Source organism: Plectropomus leopardus, chromosome 14 (assembly GCF_026936395.1).
Source record: "Plectropomus leopardus strain MGB_pleo_1.0 chromosome 14, ASM2693639v1, whole genome shotgun sequence".
In the NCBI taxonomy this organism is placed as follows: domain Eukaryota; kingdom Metazoa; phylum Chordata; class Actinopteri; order Perciformes; family Serranidae; genus Plectropomus; species Plectropomus leopardus.
Window position 1 is genome coordinate 27871336 of NC_142189.1, and position 13113 is coordinate 27884448.

Below are 13113 nucleotides of genomic sequence, written 5' to 3' on the forward strand. Positions count from 1 at the left end.
GTGTTGAATTCAATCAGGTCTATACACTTTAAGGCGTTAGATCGTAGAAACAGTACGCTGGTGTGCTCATAGTTTCCTACATTATGAATAATCCTCATGGCTTTCTTTTGTAGTGTACATATTTTGATGTGAGGTGCTTCTGTAGGTGTTGCCCCATATCTCCACACAATAATTTAAGTGTGTCAGTACAAATGTACAATACAGGATATGTAGTGCTTTGTAGTTAAGAATGTGTCGTGTTTTGTCCAAAACTTCAATGCTCTTTGCTCACTTGGAACACACTTATTTCGTTTGGGGTTTCCAGCAGATTTTGTTGTCTGACACCCAGAAATGGATTCTCATGTACTCATTTCAATCATAACTTTATCAATCATAATTTGGACTTGTGTGTCAGTCTTACGATTTCCATACAACATAAAGTTAGTTTTGTTCAGGTTTAAAGACAGTTTATTTTTATCAAACCTTTAAATTTAGTCAGTTCAGCTGATACCATTTCCAAATTTCCCCATCACGAAATATATTGGTGTCATCTCAGAATAGTTGATACCTTGCAGATGTCATTGATGTATAAAACAAACAATTTTGGTCCGAAAACTGAGTCATGTGGGACCCTGCAAGTAATTTTCAGACAATTTGACTTAAAGTCACCCATCTGTACAAACTGCTGTCTGTTCCCCACATAGCTTTTTAGCCAATCTAGCACCACACCTCATACACATTACCTTTCCATTTTCTTCAACATTATGTCCAGTAAATCTGATTAGTGTCAGATTACAGTGTAGACAGTCTGTCTTCAGGATCTGATTTGAGAAACATATGTGGCTGATGACATCAGAGCTCACCTGAGAGCCTGCAGCTCACCTGTCTGTGTGTCTCTGTGCTGATCAGCTGCTGCTGCCAGAATCCTCCTGATAAAAGGATGCATTGCATTTACAAAGTGATTAACTGACGAGCTGTTGATAATTTACTCTACATATAATGTCCATAATAAAATGATTCATAAGATAAGCCTATATTGATTCCCAGAGGGGATATTCAGGTGTTGCAGCAGCAGAAAGAAAGTCATAGCTACAGATATATAGAGAAGGTAAAAAGATAGTATTTTGTTTTGTGGGGAGGGAATTTTTTGTGCAACAGCTGCACTACAAAGAAGAAGAAGAAGAGAGTGCAAATATATAACGTGCAAATAAAGCTAAAAATAAACTAAAGATTATCAATAAGGTACAAAAAAAAGGAGACAATGCCAGAAATGTCAAAAGGTCAACGGTGAGGCTCATAAATGAACAGGTTAATGGTACGGTGAAAATCCAAGATATACAGGTAAGTAAAAAAGAGATTTGAATAGAAATAAAATAAAAACTGTGAAATGACAAGGTAAGAGTGACACAGTGGTGTGATTAGTAGCAGCAAAGTCAGCAAGGTATAGTTTATGTAAACAGTGTACACCAGAATCATTTGTTACAACACAAGTCCTAAAGCCATTTCTGTCTGTTATTGAGTCATCAGAGCGAGTTCAGCAGCAACACAGTTTAGATGGTTTAGTGATCAACACGTCCACCATTAACAGGTCCACCATGGACAAAATTATGTGGACGCACACTCTAATTACTCTAAGCATGCCAGATACATACAAGTCAGAATATATTTATTTTCATCAGGCAACTTTACAACAAAAAAAAAAATTTGAACAAATTAAGTTCTGTTATCTCATTTACAAGTTCTAGCTGCAAATCCTGTTCAAACAATGATATTGCATTGATAAACCACCTGATATTATTGCAAGAAACATTGACAGCATTTTCTAGCGAGGTCATTTTAAATGCTATTTTAATAATAATGGTTCTGATGATGAGTGGACGGCGAGGCGCAGGAGGTTTGCTGCCACAGGAATTTGACTCTCTGAAGCTGGAAACAGGCCAGTATCAAGACAGAAGAAAATATCTTTATCAGAAGGTAAAACTGTGAATTTTAACACAGGTTCTAGCAAACACTTTGTAGTACATGTGAATTTTGTATTGCAGTAGTATTTGCGATGTTTAATGTCTTTCAGATTGAGAAGTATCCTCTCCAGCACAATACAGGAAATGACTAACTGAAGAATCCCAGTAGGCATTTTTAGTGCACAGACTTTGAACATGAGAAAGTTGACGTGGATGTATTTATGTCCTTGAAAAAAAAACACGACCGACTTGTGAATGGTCTTCTGTTGTCAGAGTGACCTCATGGAGCTGCCACAACCCAAAAGACTTGTCTCATTCTTCTCACTGAAGTTGTTTGACTTGTTTCTACCTTTTCCTCCTCTGCCCCTCTCTCTAACAGCCTCGTGCGAGGAGGCTGAGATGGAGACAGAGGAACCGGGGGAGCAGCTGGAACGCCACGAGCCATCTGCTTCTGGCCCGCTGCAAGGAGGGAGGAGGGAGGAGCAGGAGTCATAATACAGACCTTGCGACTGCTACTTAGGTGTGCAGGCAACACTCTGAGTTGGTCAGACCTACTTTAAACATTCCCGTTTGGTTTCCGATGGCTTGTGAGTTGGAAGTGATGGCACATGTTTGGGGTTGGCGGTTCAGTTCTCCTTATAGTGTGGAGCTGTAAAACTCCTCACAGGTAAAGGGCTGTGTTATTTTACCATGAGGTAAAGTATACTTGGCTAACATTTTCCTTAGTGTCATTATAGGTGTGCTGATTTTGTGTAGAGACACAGAACTACAAGAAAATCTCCATGTAAAAACAAATATATATACACGTATATATATATATATATATATACACACATATATATATATACACATATACAGAGAGAGAGTGCCTAAAATCACGACACACACACAGCTGTGTTGTGCATGCTGTGTTTGTGCTCCTGATGATATTTATTATGTGTTATGTACTTTCACATTGATATATTGTATAATTCAATGCTTTAAATGCTTCAAAACATTGCTTGTTTTGCAGAATAAAATCCTTTAATGGTAGCTTCCTGGTGTGCAGATCTCTATCTCTTTACACTAATTCCAATAATATAATGATGCACCAGTCAGACTGCGATAGAAAACAGGCCAGCAGTAATTAGCAGAGTGATGATAAATGCTCTTTAATAATACTTGATGTGATGAAGAGTGGATGGCCAGGCTCAGGAGGTTTGCTGCCACATCATGAGTTTGAAACAGGCCAGTATCAACACAGAGGAAATGATCTTAATCTGAAGGTAAAACTCTTTCCTTTAAATCACGTTACAGTAAACACTTTGTGGCTGGTGCATAATATGAAGTGTGTGTTGCAGTTGTATTTGTGTTGTTTGATCTCTTCCAGATGAAGAAGTGTCCGCTCCAGCACAGAGGCCAGAAATCTCTGTTTGGAGGAACACAGTTGTGTGTGTGGATTTCATTTTGCAAAGGTACTGACATGTTTGTTTGATTGGCATTACCTTAAGCAGTGGCACTGTGTGATCTTTATGATGAGTTATTCTATTTATTTTATATTATTTAGTTATCCAGCAGAGACCCATCATCATCATCTCTCTGTCAAGATGTCCCAGCTGTCCCCACTGCTTCTACACCTCCAGCTGTTCCCCCATCTCCATCTGCTGCTCCGGACATTTACAAACGACTCGCTGTGGATTTAAAAATGGTGAATATATTCATTCATTTGCATGCCTCTGGTGCTGCTTTTCGGGGTGGGGGTGGGGGGGCTACGTCTACACTCACCTGACTTTCTTCACTAATTTCTTTTAATTTCCCCTTATCTATCTTGTATAAGTTGAATTTGTATTCATCATTTTATTAATATTTTATATCACTGCCTGGGAGAAACAAGAATACAAATGCAAAAAGATCTAGAAAGTTATGGACAAGATAAAGCAGCAGTGTGCACGCATACACTACAGAAGGCAGCAGCACACAGGACAAATCTAAACACATGTACCGATATGACTTTAATGTTTTATTTAAGTGCTAAATCATAACATGTGCCTTTGTGTTCGCACAAAATAGTATTTTTGTGTCATCCCAGTTGAAAAAAACACAATCTTAACAAAATTCATGATAAACTTAAATGTACAAGATAGAGTGGTGTTTTCTTTGAATTCTTAGAATAGCATGCTCAAGTCATATCTCACTTTCCTTTTGTAAATTAACATCTGTAATTGTCAGCAGTGATCAGATTTTTCAGACTTTGTCTTCAAATCTCCCTCATCTTAAGCTTTCATAGATAACCCCAATTGAGATGTGAGACAGATTCACCTTTGCAGCTTGGTATTTCAGAAAAAAACACTTATCTTAGTTTCTCTGACCATTTTTTGTCTGCATGTAAATACAGGGAACAGGAAGTTTAATGTGAGGTCTGCGTGTTATCTGATTTTTCCTTCTACTGCAATTTACAGGTGATTGTTCTGCATGAAGGCTGGTGATGTCTACCCATAAACTCTTATTAATATGTTCCTAATATGGCCCTCTGGAAGATTCAAGCATTTAAATTAAAATAAAAATCTCTATGTATTCTGATATTATGACTTTCAAATGACTCACTTTTATTAAGGTTAATCAGAAAAATAATCAAACCTTCAATTATGAAAGAGAAATCCCCCTACCTTCAAGTATATTAATAGATTTCCAGTATATTATATTTTCCTCTAATAAATATAGTGGTATCATCACAAAAACTGGCATTTAAAGGGTTCATCTTCTTAAAATGAACAAACATTTGGTAGTTATATCAGGACTGAAGTTGTTTAAAACATTTTACAAAATAAATCATCAGAAAATATGAATCCATAACATTTTATGGTGGTTTATTGACAGGCGCATTTTTGCATGTAAGGGGGAAGAGTGTAAAGTATTTTTGAAAAGCTGACATGGCACACAAAATATTAAATCATCAAAATCAACGATACTGCTAATTAATAATATATTCAAGCCTGCAAAAAAATAAAAATAAAAACCTAACATGACTTAAGTATATTTTAAAAAATCATTTTTGTGTGTGTGGGGTTTTTTTTTTCATTAAAAAACATCAGTGGTATCCACAAAAAACTGGCATTTAAAGAGTTAACATTCTGAAAACTAACGTTTGGTATGATCAGCACTGAAGTTGGTTAAAATATTTAACAAAGAAAATCATCAAGAAATGTTAGTCCATCATATTTTTATGGCAGTTTATTGATGGACATGCTTTTCTTTCTGTGAAAGGAGGAAAAGTGTTCGTTTTTTAAAGAGGAACCAAAGGCTTAATATTAGTTTTTAACCCTTTGAAACCTAGGTTGACATTGTTTTCTTGTGTTCCTTTGGTTTCTTTTAAAACATGGGAAAATGAGCAGCAAATGCCTCACAAGATGGTGAAGTTTGTCTCCTAATTTTGCAAGAAATTAGAAAACAGTGAGAAGATGAAAACAACCTGAAGATTAATTTAGGAGAGATAAAGTTATTAAAAAGTATTCATTTTTAAAATTGGGGAAAGTGTCCATAAATGTAACAGAAATATGTATATGTTTGTGTATATTAGCACTTTTTAAGTGCATTGACTATTTTACGTCTTCATTTATTTTTCCCTTTTTTGTTATTTTTAGGTGATTTTCTTGAATTTTCTTTGAACTAATTTCTGGCTAATCTTGAGTAGTTCCATGTCAAGTTACTCATTGCCTTCTCCCAGTGTTTGTGAAAGAAATCAAGCCAAATGATTAACCTGGTCTTGTGAGCTTTCATTAATAAGTGTGTGTGTGTTTCTCATCTAAAACATGTCATTCAATATTTTCCACTTTAGGAAAAGTTTGAATTTCAACCTGATGGCTGCAGTTGAAGTTTCCTGATAATCAAATGAAAACCTTGAGGTCCTCAGCTTGGATTTGCTTTCTATTTCTACATATTTCTGCCTCCATCAGGGTAAGGTTAAAGGTCAGAATTAGGCATTAAATGATTAAGTATCAGGGTTAAACAAGGACAGAGCAGAAAGTGAAGCCCTCCTGCTAAAAGCTAAGCTCACCTCACAACAGTTTCCCAGACTGCCAAATTTACGAGTTCAGTTAAGTTCATGTTTATTGTCAGACTCAAACTCCATTAGAGAAAAACATACAACACAAGCAAGGTACAATACAAACATTTGACTTAAAACAAAACATTAAAAAATGAAATACATTTCTATCAAAGTTTCCACAGGAGTGACTGGTATCCTATAACACTAAAAATATGGCTTTGACAGCAGCATGAATTAGGAGTCAGTGTACTGTAGTGTAGTCACCTCTGGGGGGCAGTATGAGCATCAGACATATTGTGGAAGATTTTTATATGGTATGATGGTTGTAATGTCATCTGAATGTAAAGGGCCATGTTTATTGAATCATGTTTTAACATACACTATCCCACAGTATGCCAGCCTATGTTTCTGAAGCTCTTGTGGGGTTAAGGCTGTTTGTATAGAAATGTTTTCTGTTCCAGACTAGTGATCCTTGACAGATGTGGGCTGTGAACTTGAGAAACAGTGTGTACCTTTGGTCATCAGACACATGAAAAATCCAGCTTCAGATCAAGGTGTGAACTTGAGCTTTAAAGAGACACTGAAGATTCACAAATTAAGTTGTTTTTTTTAATGGGATTTTTCCTCGTAATACAGTATTTGGGTGCAAAACTAATGTTTGACATAACCCCAAATTGTTAAGCGATTACAAAATGATCCGTTTGTGGGATTCTAGTACAAGTTTTGCGTAACCCTTTGAAACCTGAGCAAATTGGTATGATTTCTCTCAAAAAACAAGGAGACAGCAATAAGCAACTTAACAAGACATAGCCCAAAAATGGCATAAAATTACAACAAAACAACAACAACAAGAAAATACCTAAGAGTAAAGAAAGAAAAATAAAAAAAAACAACTATATAATTCCTCACCCTTTAGGAAAAAGTGCAAAACATTTAAAAAGTATGCTTCTTCCCTGAAACATCATTGTAAATATATCATAATAACTTTAAGTTTTTTGGACATTTGTCTGGTTGGGTTTTTTTTTTAGGTTCTAACACCCCCCCCTTAAAACTACTCTTCTTCATCAACTTTTACTTATTTCACATTACACATTTCTGGCTTGTTCATTGCCTTTTTCCCATGTTTCTGGAAGAAAGCACACCAATTTGCTCAGGTTTCAAAGGGTTAAATAGCCTATGAAAGGTGTCTGAATGCAGCACGAGAAAACATGTTGAACAATACATATATTAACGATTGTATGCAACACACACTGTTACTGTAAAATATTTTTATATTAGTGAGGGAATGATTTGTACAATTATTGTGAAACCTCTGTGGTGTTCAAATAAAAATAAAACATCAATAGCGCGTCATCATAGTTGCTTTGATGTGGGATTCTGGGATTCTATGGAATGCATATATATACTGGAGGTTCTAACATTCGGCACCATTTCACTCCTGATTTCAGAGAGAGAAGTACTGAGCTAGCGAGATAAAACCAAAGACCACAGCGACAACCCCAAAGACACCAGAAACGGATACCAGTTTTACTTTTCACCATGGAAAAGGTAAGAATATGCACCGTTATAAATAAATTGAAACTTTTCTTTAGTTTTGCCTTTATTCGTCGAGCAAAGCTTGTTAGCTAACCTAATTTTAGCTAGCATTAGCAAAGTTCAGGCTGGCTAGCTAAAACGTTCAACCACAAAAACGACCGCAAAGGACCAGTGACAGACTTCAATTGCACCGAAAACTGTAAGAAATAACCATTTTAAGTCGTTTTAAAGCTTTTCGAAGTTTTGTTTTCATTAAATATGCTTGTTTCAAGTAAAGCTTATTTGCTAACCTAATTTTAGCTAGCAGGAGACAAAGTTCCATACTCGCTAGCTTAAATCTTCAAATGCAAAAACAACCGCCACAGACCACTGAATGATCTAATTTGTATTATTTCAACATGGGAAATATAAGTATCTAACAGTCATAATTAATGTAATTGGTTTCTTTTCCTTAGATATTCCCATGGTCGTTGTGTAAAGTTTGTTTGCTAACTTTATTTTAGCTAGCAGGTGACAAAGTTTCATACTTGCTAGCTTAAAGCTTCAACTGCAAAAACAACCTCAGCGAATAATCTCAGCGATACAATGTCAACATGGAAAATATAAGTATATAACCGCTTTAAATAAATGTAATGCTTTTTGCAGGTCTTTTTTCATTAGCTGGTCCCATGTTCGTTGTTTAAAGTTTGTTTTTAACTTAATTTTATCTCTGAATTCATGAATTCTAGTTTCTATTTAGCATATTTCAGTCCAACCCTAACATAAAATAATTAAGATAGAGTTAAAAGACAAGGATTATTCATTTTAAACACTTTGAAAGTCCTTTAAGGCTTTTTTACATTTCAAGTTTCTACTCAATTTGTAGTGTCACTATTAATAAGCTAACATTAACAACAAAACTGAAATTTGAAAAAGTAAACTGACAGTGTAAATTTTATCACCACTTTGGGTAAATGAATGATCATTTTGCAAATAACAGTATTAATTTTACTTTGGCACCTTTTAATGACCAGAAAAAAAATCATGCGTTTATGGTAAGCATATTGTAAATAACAGTACTTTTATCAAGAAAAGAAAGTGGTATGAAATTGTTGGAACATAAAATGTTTTATGCATCACAGGAGTTTTTCCTAAAAAACTTTCCTGTTAGACAAGTATCTAATTTTCATATTACCACTTTTAATGCTATGCCTTGTGGTTTCGCAGAAAAGAAACCAGTGATTTTTTTTGTTTTTAACTGAAACCACCGGTTTATCCGATACTGGATGATATCTGTGATGGTTCCTGCAATGAAGATAAACAAGTGTATTTTAAATCTCAATTCAGCACAGTTGTATTACTGTGTGGTTTTTGTATCAGATGTGTGATGTTAAACTTTGTTATAAGTCTTGTTTGACAGCCACAGAAATCAAAGCAATGCATTTGGTGGTTCAGGCATCTGATCAGGATGCGTCCTGACAGTCCTGGGTGCCTCCTGTTAGAGGTTTTCTGGGCACATTAAACTGGTAGGAGACTCAGGGTTAGAGCCAGAACAGGGATTATATATCTCCTCATCTGGTGTGGGAGCGCCTCAGGATCCCCCAGAGGGAGCTGGAAGGCGCTGCCGGGGAGACGGATGTCTGGAGTATCTTGCCCGAAAATTAATAGATGTATTTTGTGGCTTGATTTTTCTTTGCGGCTGGTCACAAAAAATATTCATTTCCTTATAGTTGTTGTAATCCTAAAAACAAAATACACAACACACCTTTGTTTGAAGCTAATAATTGGACTGGACTGGATGTAACAAAGCTTTGTAGAATATATTTTGATTTTATTGCAGTACCAGTTACTTTTAATTGTAAATATTTAAGAAAACAGAAAACAATCAAATGTTTTAGAAAGGAGCTGATGGCAAATAACAAACTGGAACAAGCAGAGCCTGATAGCATAAAAAATACAAAGTCAGTACAGTCAGACCTGCTCTATCCTAACATGATGATCAGTTTGATTTGTGCCACTCTACTGCATCAGTCTCAAAGGGATTTAACTTAAAGAGTTCAACCTAACCTGACCTTCCTTTTTTTCTCTCTGTCTATCTCAATAACAGCCAACCAACAAGAGGAAGAGGGAGCAGGACAGCAGCTCTGGATCCAGCGAGGAGCCCCCGGCCTCCAGACCCCAGCCCTCCACCTCTGGCTCACAGGTAAGGATGGGAATCTTAAAGGAGCCTCAAGACTCGGTTTGATTCTGTTTAGTTGGTGTAGGCTTGAATTCAAAATGATTTTCGACTGAATGATAAGAAAAGAACGCAAAATTTAAATTCTGAGTTTTGACATTTGTGAATCTGTGCCAAATCATCCATGTTTTTATTGCAAGACATGTAGAAAACCTTTCTTTTCCCCACCCTGCTCACAGGTGCACCCTGTTCAGCCAGAGAGGAGCTCCAGTCCTCAGCCGTCCACCTCCGGCCATCAGGTGAACGCTGCCCCGCCAGAGAGGAGCTCCACCCCCCAGCCGTCCACCTCAGGCCCACAGGGTGGAGAGCAGGAGGCTGCCCCGACGGGAGTAAGTAGTCCATCCTAACACTCTGCTGTAAATGTGCACACACACAGAGAAGTGCCTTCTGTGGAGTAATACAGTGATTGTGAAAATACAGGAAATCACTCATAGAAGAATTCCAGTAGGCATTTTTCGAGCACATGGTTTAACGTGAGAAAGTTGGTGTGGAGGGATTACTTTTCCTTCAAGAAAATAGGGCTGACTTGTGAGTGGTCGTGGTGTTTCTGTCGGCAGAGTGACCTCCACGACCTGCCTCGACCCAAATGACTCGTCTGATTCTTCTTACTGAACTCGTTGGAGCTTTTTCTGACTCTTTTCCCCTCTGCCCATCTTTCTAAAAGCTGCGTCCTTTTGGGCCGAGTCAGAGAGAGAGAGCGCCTCAGAGGCGCCCGAACGCCACCAGCCACCTGCCGGAGGACGGCGCAGACCTCGCGACCGCCCGCTTTGATGTGCAGGTAACACTCTCCGTGTTGGGCAGGCCTACTGTGGCCATGCCCACATGGGTTCCACTTGCTAGTCAGTCTCAGGTGATGTCTGAGGTTTGGGGTTGGTGGGTTAACTCTCCTTACAGTGTGGAGCTGTGAAACTCCTCTCAGGTAAAGGCGTGCGTTACTGCACCATCAGGTAAAGTATACTTAGTGGCAATTCCACACACACACACACACACACACACACACACACACACACGTTTATAAATCTTCCTCTACAGCTCTTTGTTTTCCTGCTTTATAAAAAAAAAAAAAAAAAAAAAGTATGTCGATGTATTGATAATTTAATAAGATAAGATGTTAATAAGTAGTAATATGTTCATGATAAGTTGTGATAAGTTTAGGTCGTAGATAAATAATGATAAGTTTAAGATATTAATAGGTATCTTTAGGACATAGATAACTATTAAGTTTTAATTATAGATAAGTAATGTAAGTTAAAGAGACAAGTATAGATTAGTTTAAGTTATTGGTAAGGGATAAGTTTAGGTTCTAAATAAGTAACAATGTGTTTAAGATATTGATATGTATAAAATTTTCAATTGTAAGTTTAAGATATAAATATAGATTAGGTTATAGATAAGTGATAAGTTTATGCTGTAAGTTGTGACAGGTATAAGTATATATAAGTAAGTATAAGTTACTGATAAGTTTTGGATAAGAACTAAAGTAACTAAGGGTAAGTTTAAGGATAAGTATTGATTATTTTAGGTTATAGATAAGTGATAAGTGCAGGTTGTAAATACGAAGTAAGGTTAAGTATAAGATATTGACAAGTATAGAAAAGTGTAGATTGTAAATACATCATGATAAGTTTAGATATTGTTGTGTGTGAAGTGTTAAGTTTAGGTCATTAATAAGTAATGGTAAGTTTAGGATATAAGTAACTACTTATAAGGCTTTCAACTCTTTCCCTTTCCTCTCACCAAAAACAAGAAACTTCTTTGTAGATTGTAAAGTTAAGCGTTGTTAATCTTTTTTTCTCCACTTTCTTTGAAAAGTTTTTAAAAATTAAAAATTCAAAAATGTAAAAGACTGAAAGGCTTTGGGAGGGTCCCCAGGAAATGTTTCATTCATTTTTTAATTTTAAAGCTATGTCTTGGCTATTTTAATTAAGAAAGAAATACTCTTTTACAATCTTTGTTTGTAGTCTTTTTAAAATTTAAATTTCGATTTGAATTAAAAATAGGTTGAACGCAATTTTAAGAGTTTGCAGAGCAGTTTCATATTGTTGTTGGTTTGTTAAATTTAAATGGAGCATTTCCAGAGGGTCAGGGTTAGGGTGGGGGGACCCTCCTAAAACCCTTTCTTTGTCTAACTCTTGTTACTGTTACTGAGTTATCATAAGTCTCCTCTGCCATTTCTTTCAGTTCACTCCTCACAAATGTACATATATTTGTTCAAACTTTAGGATTTTTAGGTAAAAGGAAATCTTTAACTTAACTGGTTTAAAAATGTATATATTAAAACATATTGATTAAAAGTGTAAAAGAAGGAAAAGACTTCAGGACGGTCTCAAGGAAATGTTTCATTCAAACCTCTTTTCACTGTAGTTGATGTAATTCCTCCGGAGTCATTATTTACAATATTAAATTCATTTGTTGAAATAAATAGCATTTTTTCATTTTTATTGATGATTAATTGAAAACAATTTTCAGAAACTACAGACTAAGCATATGATAGCAAATAATTTTCGAAACAACAAGCACCATGTTTGGATGTAACATTTCCAGAGGGTTAGGGTTAGGGTGGGCGGAGCCTCCTGAAGCTCTTTCCTTCTCTTACTCTTATTACTGTGACGTACGGTACGGTGAGTCATGATAAGTCTTGGTTATGGTGGGTTAGACCCACTCAAAGCGTTTTTCTTCTGTTACTTCTGTAACTGTCACTCAGTAGTTACAACCCATCTACAAAAACAATTAAAAAGCATTAGCATATACATCATTAATGAAACTTACCTAATTTCTTAACACATATTTTGTTTATTTAAGTTTATTTAACATCTTTAAAAATAGAGTGTAAAATGTCTTAATAAAATTATAATCTTATATATATATTTATATATATATATATATACATATATTTAACTATAAATTAGATTTTTTAGATTTATATAAATGAGTTTTTTTTCTGTTAAAGATAATAAAAAGTACAGACCGGTGTTAGATTGTAAAACTAGTGTGTGAACAACAGGAAACAGATATTTGGATAGAACATTACCAAAAGGTGTTAATAATATGATATTTTTTGTTATTCTAATAATAATAGAATTAGATCTGTATAATTTCAAAACCTTGTTCCGTGTTACTGGGACATACGTCATCAATCTGAGATTAGTTTACATGTAGAAAATTGTAATTACAAAAAACTACAAAAACAGAAATAGAAACCTGAAGATTGACTTCAAAAAGAGAGTCAAAGGACTTTAGGATCGTCTACACTGCATTATGTTCATGTCATGACTGAACAGAAATCATTTCCCATGATGCAACAAATTTGATGTGTATTTGATCTGATGTTAGTCTGATTTCAGCCACAAGAGGTCAGGAGTTCACAGGTGTCATTCACTAATATCACAGCCTGCACT

General features: G+C 35.8%; 1 long non-coding RNA gene across 1 annotated transcript; it reads left to right on the forward strand.

Annotated features, from left to right (window-relative positions):
* Window positions 1–1211: 1211 nt before the first annotated feature.
* Window positions 1212–4572, forward strand: LOC148187510 (uncharacterized). Its single transcript, XR_015778681.1, has 3 exons — window positions 1212–3394; window positions 3487–3627; window positions 4379–4572. It is a non-coding gene; the product is annotated as an uncharacterized LOC148187510 (long non-coding RNA).
* The last annotated feature ends 8541 nt before the right edge of the window (window positions 4573–13113 follow it).